Source organism: Malus sylvestris, chromosome 16, assembly GCF_916048215.2.
Source record: "Malus sylvestris chromosome 16, drMalSylv7.2, whole genome shotgun sequence".
Taxonomy (NCBI): Eukaryota; Viridiplantae; Streptophyta; class Magnoliopsida; order Rosales; family Rosaceae; genus Malus; species Malus sylvestris.
The window spans coordinates 24221706-24230055 of NC_062275.1; the positions used below are offsets into that span (position 1 = coordinate 24221706).

General features: G+C 39.9%; 1 pseudogene; it reads right to left on the reverse strand.

The window, feature by feature from the left end:
• Window positions 1-6822: 6822 nt before the first annotated feature.
• LOC126609230 (heat shock cognate 70 kDa protein-like) lies at window positions 6823-8074 on the reverse strand (annotated as a pseudogene).
• Between the last annotated feature and the right edge of the window lie 276 nt (window positions 8075-8350).

The following is an 8350-nucleotide window of genomic DNA, read 5'->3' on the forward strand; positions in this document are numbered from 1 at the left end:
AAGCGGTCATCTTGGTCGTGACAAGACGATAGCAAGTTTGAAAGAAAGGTACTTTTGGCCACAATTGAAACGGGATGTTGGAGCCATTGTGAGGAAGTGTTACACTTGTCAGGTTTCAAAGGGGCAAGTCCAAAATACGGGTCTTTACATGCCTTTACCTGTTCCTAACGATATTTGGGAGGACATTGCTATGGATTTTGTGCTTGGACTACCCCGAACACCAAGGGGAATGGATTCAGTCTTTGTGGTGGTTGACAGGTTCTCCAAGATGGCTCATTTCATTGCTTGCAGAAAAACCGTTGATGCATCAAACATAGCCAAACTGTTTTTTAGGGAGGTTGTTCGATTGCATGGGGTACCTAAGTCCATCACTTCTGATCGAGACACCAAGTTCTTGAGTCATTTATGGATTACATTATGGAGAATGTTTGGGACTACTTTGAATCGAAGTACTACTGCACATCCCCAAACTGATGGACAAACAGAGGTCACAAATAGGACTCTTGGTAACATGGTTCGAAGCATTTGCGGAGAAAAAAAAAAACAATGGGACTATGCCCTACCTCAGATGGAGTTTTCTTATAATAGTGCTGTGCATCGTGCTACTGGTAAGTTACCATTTTCCATTGTTTACACTGTCACTCCTCATCATGTGGTGGATTTGGTGAAGCTACCTAGGGGACATGGACTTAGCATTGCTGCAGAAAATATGGCTGAAGATGTGGTGGCAATTCGTGATGAGGTCAAGCAACGGCTTGAACAAACCAATGTTAAGTATAAGGAAGCAGTGGACAAACATCGGCGGGTGAAAGTGTTTAAGGAAGGAGATTCTGTCATGGTGTTCTTGAGAAGAGAATGATTCCCTGTTGGAACTTATAGCAAGTTAAAGCCACGAAAGTATGGTCCATTCAAAGTTATCAAGTGAATTAATGACAATGCCTATGTTATTGATTTGCCGGAGTCTATGGGAATTTCCAATACTTTCAACGTTGCTGATTTGTATACCTTCAATGATGATGAAGTTCTTTATCCTGATCATAACTCGGGGTCGAGCTCTTCTGAAGTGGAGGGGACTGATGTAGAACAAATGGCGGAATGGATCGAGGAGGAGATGGAACGTCGGAAGACAAAAGGGCGCAATCATAAAAGGGGTATTAATTTCCCATAAAAGTGGCTTGAGCCACTTTTAGCAGAAACGTGTTAAAATAATTCTCCCACAAAGGTGACTCGAGCCATCTTTTGCAGAAAGTCATCGAAACAGCAGTCTACTAATAAATAGAGTCTTTTGGGGTTTCAAGGGCTTTATTATATGTCAGTTATTTTCATTTTAATTCCCTAAGTCTTTTGAGTTTCCAAAAAGGTTGTAAAAGGCTTATTTAAAGCCATCACTTTGTAATCATTTGGACATCTTTCAAGCAATTAATCAAATTATCCTTTGGGATTTCTATCAACTGGTTGACTCCAGTAACTTTGTTCTACAAGGGATTACGCTGGTAACCCTTTCATTGCTTCGTGCTGCGTCATAACCCCTTGCTGTTAGGTTCCATCCACTATTCCGTTAAATTCAAAGACAAATTAATCATTTCATTATCAATTCTTACTTGTCAATGATAACTACCAATAAAATTATGACACATGAATACAAAATAATGTGTAAAACATATAGCATAATAAATAAATAAAACGTAAAAAAACCAAATGTTTACCCATTTCATATTGTTATTACACATTATTTTGTATCCATATGTCATAAATTTATTGGTTGTTATAGTTGACAAGTAAGAATTAATGATGAAATGACTAATTTGCCCTTGAATTTGACAAAATAGTGGATGGAATCTAACGACAAGGGGTTAATTGGCTAATTTCAAATAGTTACGGGCTTAATTTACCAAAAAAATAGCTTAGGGGGTCAATTTCAACTGGGGTAATAATTCAAGGGGTCAAATAGCAATTTTGTCACATCCCGGCCAGGGGTCCACCACATCCCGAGCCCGCTCCACCACCGTAGCACGATATTGTCCATTTTGGGCCCCGACCACGCCCTCACGATTTTGTTTCTGGGAACTCACACGAAAACTTTTCAATGGGTTACCCATCTTGGGATTACTCTCGTACGAACTCGCGTAACTTCGGAGTTCCTATGGAACCTGAAGCTAGTGAGCTCCCAAAAGGCCTCGTGCTAGGTAGAGATGAGAATATACATATAAGGCTTACATGATCCTCACCCCTGGGCGATGTGGGATCTTACAATCCACCCCCGTTAGGGGCCCAACGTCATCGTCGGCACACTTCCGGCCAGGGATTAGCTCTGATACCATTTGTCACATCCCGACCCAGGTCTACCACATCTTGGGCCCGTTCCATCACCGTAGCACGATATTGTCCGCTTTGGGCTTACCATTCCCTCACGGTTTTGTTTTTAGGAACTCACAAGCAACTTCTCAGTCGATCACCTATCCTGGAAGTGCTCTGGTCTCCTTCTCACTTAACTTTGGAATTCCTACGGAACCCGAAGCTAGTGAGCTCCCAAAAGGCCTCGTCTAGGTAGAGATGGGAATATACATATAAGGCTTACATGATCCTCACCCTTGGATGATGTGGGATCTTACAAGTTTACCCTTTGCAATCGTAAGGTTTTTTTGGCAACAAAGGAAAGGAATGAAATGAATTAGCAACACCCACTACCCAATCAAGCCAAGTTAAGTTGGATGACTACTCACTTAATACTATGGTCTAGTTGTATTGCTTTTCACTTGGAACTAAGGGGTTTTAGGTTCGAATCTTGAGAAGGCGAACTCGATACTAAATTAGGTTTTCCATTGTATGGCTAACTCGAACTTCTCATCTCCTTAGTGTAAAAATATATCAAGTGCTAAAAAAAAAACAAAGTTGAATGGATCACCCAAATTTAATGATACTTGAATTTTCGATTTTAATGTTTAAGACTAAATATTGGCACACATTATTGCAATATCCCACTGTCATTTAGTTTTTGTTTACCTCCTGAAACCACCATTTCAACTTTTTTTTGTCTCACTTCACTTCATTCTGTTAAAGAAACATTAACTTCAAGGGTATTTTGGCATTTCACGTTTTACACACCTTTTTGTCTTGCTTCCATTCTGCCCTTCAGTTCAATCAATTGATCTTCTTGGCGAAACAAAATTAGAGTTCATTAAAGAAGAAAACGTAATTTAGGAAGTTGACGGTTAATCATGCGGACTATAGCAGCTCATCGTAATCATGGAGAAAAGCAACCATTTTATTGTAAGTTAAGGTAGAAATGGTAACTTATTGCCAATGTGGTTTCTATCTGATATTATCAATGAATTTGTAGCCATTGTCTAGAGTATGATGTCTGTGTAAGTTTGTTTTTGATGAATTCGTAGTCATTTCCGAAGTATGAGGTGTTAGTTTTACATTGATGGGAATTTTTGTGCTCTATGTTTGTCGTTCACTATGAAAAATAAAATAGTCACTGCGGTCAGTCATTGTTGTTAGCTATGGTAGTTATTGATTAACAGGTTGGCCCAAAAGGTAAACAAATGTGTTGCTTGGTCTTAACGTTGATATTAATTATTGATGAAAGACAAATATGCAATATTGTGGGATTACATTGATGAGTTGAAGACCACAAATTTGGGAACTACAGTGAAGTTAAGTCAGAAATGAGTGGTGATGGACCAAGATTTCAGAGGAAGATTTCAAGGGATCTACATCTGCTTAGAAAACTGAAATAGTGAAACTGACAGAAGGCTAGAAGAATTGATTGCAGTAGTTAATAGTTTTCTATATTCATCAACAGCAAAGAGACCAACATATATACAAATACGTTAATCCAATCATGCCGTCTTCTATGGCACAGGAAACCTGATCCACCTAAAGTGGGATTGGATTTGACCTAGCTAATATAAGAAGGTAAATATCCTACTACATCACACTTGTATTTGATTTTGTAAACCCATTTGCAACTTCGGTTTCGAACCAACAAGCAGAGGAACCATACTCCATGTGTTATTGTGTTATACAGCCTCTAATTCTGTATGCATAGTTTGGCGCCAATTAGTATTAAAGATAGCCTGAGTATATGATGTAGGCTCAGTTCGCCTGTAATATTAGCTAGAAAAGTACAATGGGCATAAGAGAAGCGAGAGTAGGAAAGAAAATGAGAAAGGTAACGAGTACTAGAGAAAGAAGGTGGCGGCACAGGGGTAGACTGAGTGACTTGGTTTGTCATGTGATGTCTTTATGCCATGTGGGGGGTTGCCTAGGTCCAAGAGACTGTCTTGGGGGGCAGGGATGTGATTAGGGGTGGGTTCAAAAACCGAAAATCGAAAAAAATCAGATCGAACATTGAACCAAAACCGAAAAACTGAAAAAAAAAAAAAATCGAATCGAAAATGGAAAAATCGAACCAAACCAAATTGAATCCCTTTACACTATGAATTTATGCCCATGATGTTCCTTTTGTGAAACTTTGTTGTCAAGTTCAAAACTAAGCCTAGGCTTTTTCAAGGAGCATACTTGGTTCAATTAGGGAGGATATTCTATTGGTTATAGAGGAAAGTTTTGGAAGAGCTTATCTATTTGTTTGTTTTTGGAATGAATACGGTGATAATTTTTCTTTGTAATTGAGGTTGTTGATATAATAGGATTGCATATGTACAACTACCTTCCCACTTTCCCTATTTTCTTATTATTAGTCTACCATTTCTTATTATTAGTCTACCAATGTAAGCCTATTTTTTAAATTTCATATTAAAAAAATCGAAACCAAACCGAAAAAATAAAACCGAACCAAACCAAACCAAACCAAACCAAACTGAACAAAACCAAACAAAAAAAAAACCGAACCAAAAAAAATTAAATTGAAGTTTTGGTTCGATTTTGATTTTGGTAAAAAATCGAACTGAATGAAACCAAACCCACTTCTAGATGTGATAGATGGGTGGGGAGAAAGTGGAGTACTTGATTCGGTGGGGCAATCAGATTCAGTGGAATGGATGGGATGGGATGACACTGCTGGTGTAGGGCTGCTGATGGGCAGGTGAGGTGTGTGGACAAGTAGGGCAGAGGAGTTGTTGCTTTCTGGTGTGTCAGACTACTCTGGAGGTTGTGCATGGAGTAGGATTCTCTTCCCTCTTTTTTTTCCCTCCCCTTCCTTCCCATCCTATTTGAACGCTCATGGTTAAGTCACGTCAAAATCTTATATTAATTTTTTTTTTGAAAAAAGAAGGACAAAATAGATAATGTGAGAGGATGGAATGGAAAGAGGAGAGGAGAGAATCCTAGTCCGTTATGCATATAGGTGAGATGGATGGTGGCGTCTGTGTAGGTGGATTGTTTAATGGCACTTTGGTGTTGGAAGATTGATGGGCATGGATGCTGTCATCTGGGGAGATTGGAAAAAATTCAAAATAGTGCTATTCATATACTATTTTTTATCCCTCACACATTTTTGGTAATTGTGCGTTTATTGATTTTCTTCAATTTATTCGATTCGACAGTTAAAAATTAAGAGATGTGCGTTAAAGGTAATAATAGATGTGTGAATATCACGACCCAAATTCAAAAGTGGGAGCACGTGGCGTTGAAATGGAAGAGAAAGGAAAGGTAACTTCACAAAATTTCACGGATTTGGATCCTCGCTGGATCCCCTCCCTGGGGATCCTAAGGATCAACGAACATGGATCGTTGATAAAAAATCGTGCGGTCCCAATTAAATGCTTTTTATATTTTTAAAAGTAAAGCAGCATCGTTTTGCATGAAAATATAAAAAAGAAAAAAATTGTGACCGCACGATTTTTTATTAACGGTCCGTGTTTGTTGATCCCTAGGATCCCCAAGGAGGGGATTCGGCAAGGATCCAAATCCAAATTTCACATCACAACGATTGCATAACAGAGACAGCCAAAAACCTTCCGGTGATCAGAAGATGGTGGACGGTTGTACAATATCTCAAAAGGTGATTTAGTGGATAGTAGTAGTGATGGTAGGCAATTAATGAGTTAGACAGCAGTTAAAACACATTTGAAAACTCCATTTTGTTGTGGAGTGTGTTAGTACCACACATATTGGGCCTCAAACTTTGATACATTGGGCCTCATTACCCAGCCCATATGATTATGTAAAAGGAGGAACCTCTTATTTTATAAAAGGGAACTCTTTCCCCCCTCACAAGGGAGAGTCTAGGAACCCAACAGAGGGCAATACCGTCACAAACACAACAACACTCGCTTTCTCTGAAGGACTCCCCCTCACCCTTGTAATTCATACGTACAGTCAGAGAAATACAATCAGGGTGGACGTAGCCCAAACCTTGGGGTGAACCACGATACATCTTGTGTTATTTACATTTCTTGCAGATTCATGGTAAGATTTACGTTGTTCCAATACCTCTGATTTTGTGCATCAACATTTGGCGCCGTCTGTGGGAAACGACACGAAAAGCTATGTCGATTCTCTCTCAATTTTTCATCTCACCACCATGAAAACTTCACAACCTCCACCGTGAATCTGCAGAAACCCAAGAACCAAACACTTGCACAATCACTGCAAGACCCATGTCTCCCGCTCCAGCTCCCGGTCACGACGGCAGCGATGGAAACACAATCACATCATCTCTCTCTCTTACTCCATGCTTATGTAGTGCAGGTGGTCTCTCATTGTAAAACGAATACCAAGAAGAACAGACAATGATGTCAAAAACTACTGGAACACCAAGCTAAAAAAGAAGCTTTCCAAGATGGGAATTGACCATGTCACCCACAAACCCTACTTTCAGATCATCTCCGACTACGGAAACATCAGTAGACATAGTCAGTAGATATGGCTCATTTCACGGACGCTGCTCTTGTCCATCTTGGCATCCCTTAAACACTTCTCGACTGGCTCCATACACTTCCTGAAAAGATCCACGTTCAACTCCTCGAATCTAACACGGGTGATGGTGGAGTAGAAATCAATACCTTTATAAAGGGAGTCGATTTCGATGGTGGTCTGCGCAGTGGAAAATAGGGTTCTCTTTGCCCTTTCATAGGATGTCCTCAACCTCCTGAGTGCTCAGGGGTTGCCACTAATATCCTTCTTGTTCTTCCTCTTGGACTTATGAACGAAGTGGTTTAACATTCTGTTGTCAAAATCTTCTCCTCCCAAATGGGTGTCACCGGCTGTGGCCTTGACCTCGAAGATACCCTCCTCAATGGTGAGAAGAGACATATCGAAGGTACCACCTCTAAGATCAAAGATCAAGACATTCTTCTCACCAATGTTGGTGGCTTTCTTGTCAATGCCATAAGCAATGACGGCAGCAGTGGGCTCATTGATGATACAGAGGACATTGATTCTGGCAATAACCCCGGCATCCTTGGTTGCTTGACGCTGGGAGTCGTTAAAGTAGGCAGGAACTGTGACAACAGTGTTCTTGATGGTGCTGCCAAGGTAGGCCTCGGCGATCTCACACATCTTGATGAAGACCATGGAGGAGATTTCCTCAGCGGCGAAGAGCTTGTCTTCTCCCTTGTAAGAGACTCCAATCATACGCTTGTCACCGGGGCCGGAGGTAACCTTGAATGGCCACAACTTCATGTCGCTCTGGACAGAGGCATCGGTAACTCTACGACCAATCAACCGCTTAGCATCGAAGACGGTGTTAATGGGGTTCATGGCGACTTGATTCTTGGTGGCATCTCCGATCAACTGCTCGGTATCAGTAAAAGCGACATACGAGGGGGTGGTTTTGTTACCCTGGTCGTTGGCAATGATCTCAACACAGTCGTGTTGCCAGACACCGACGCATGATGTGAATCAAGATGATGATCCCAATGCGCTGTTTCACCTGCGGCAAGGTTATCGGAAACAAATAGGATACGTATCTCGACTTGAAGCTTTATCAAAAGCTACAATTCAAAAGAAAGATAAGATCATTTTCTTTATTATTTTATTACTTTATCATTATTGTGATAAGATACCTTTGCTTTGCAGTATGCATATTAGAGACCACATCATTTCTTTCATGGCTGTCATCACGTCCCACTGCTTGTGCAATAACAACAGCTTGACGAGACCACATTATTATTAAATAGTTTATTATTTAATCATTCATGAACTAATTTATTTAATAGTTTATTATTATTTTGTGTTGGTGGGTGCTTTACAGTATGCATATTCTTTGAGGAGACCACATCATTTCTATCACACTTATATTTTAGTGCATAGTTAGCAATATATTATTTGCTTTCATGATCTGTGTGCATATAGTGTGGCACCTCACAATATATATATAGATATATAGATATATAGATATATATATATATATATATCTATATATGTATATATATATCTATAT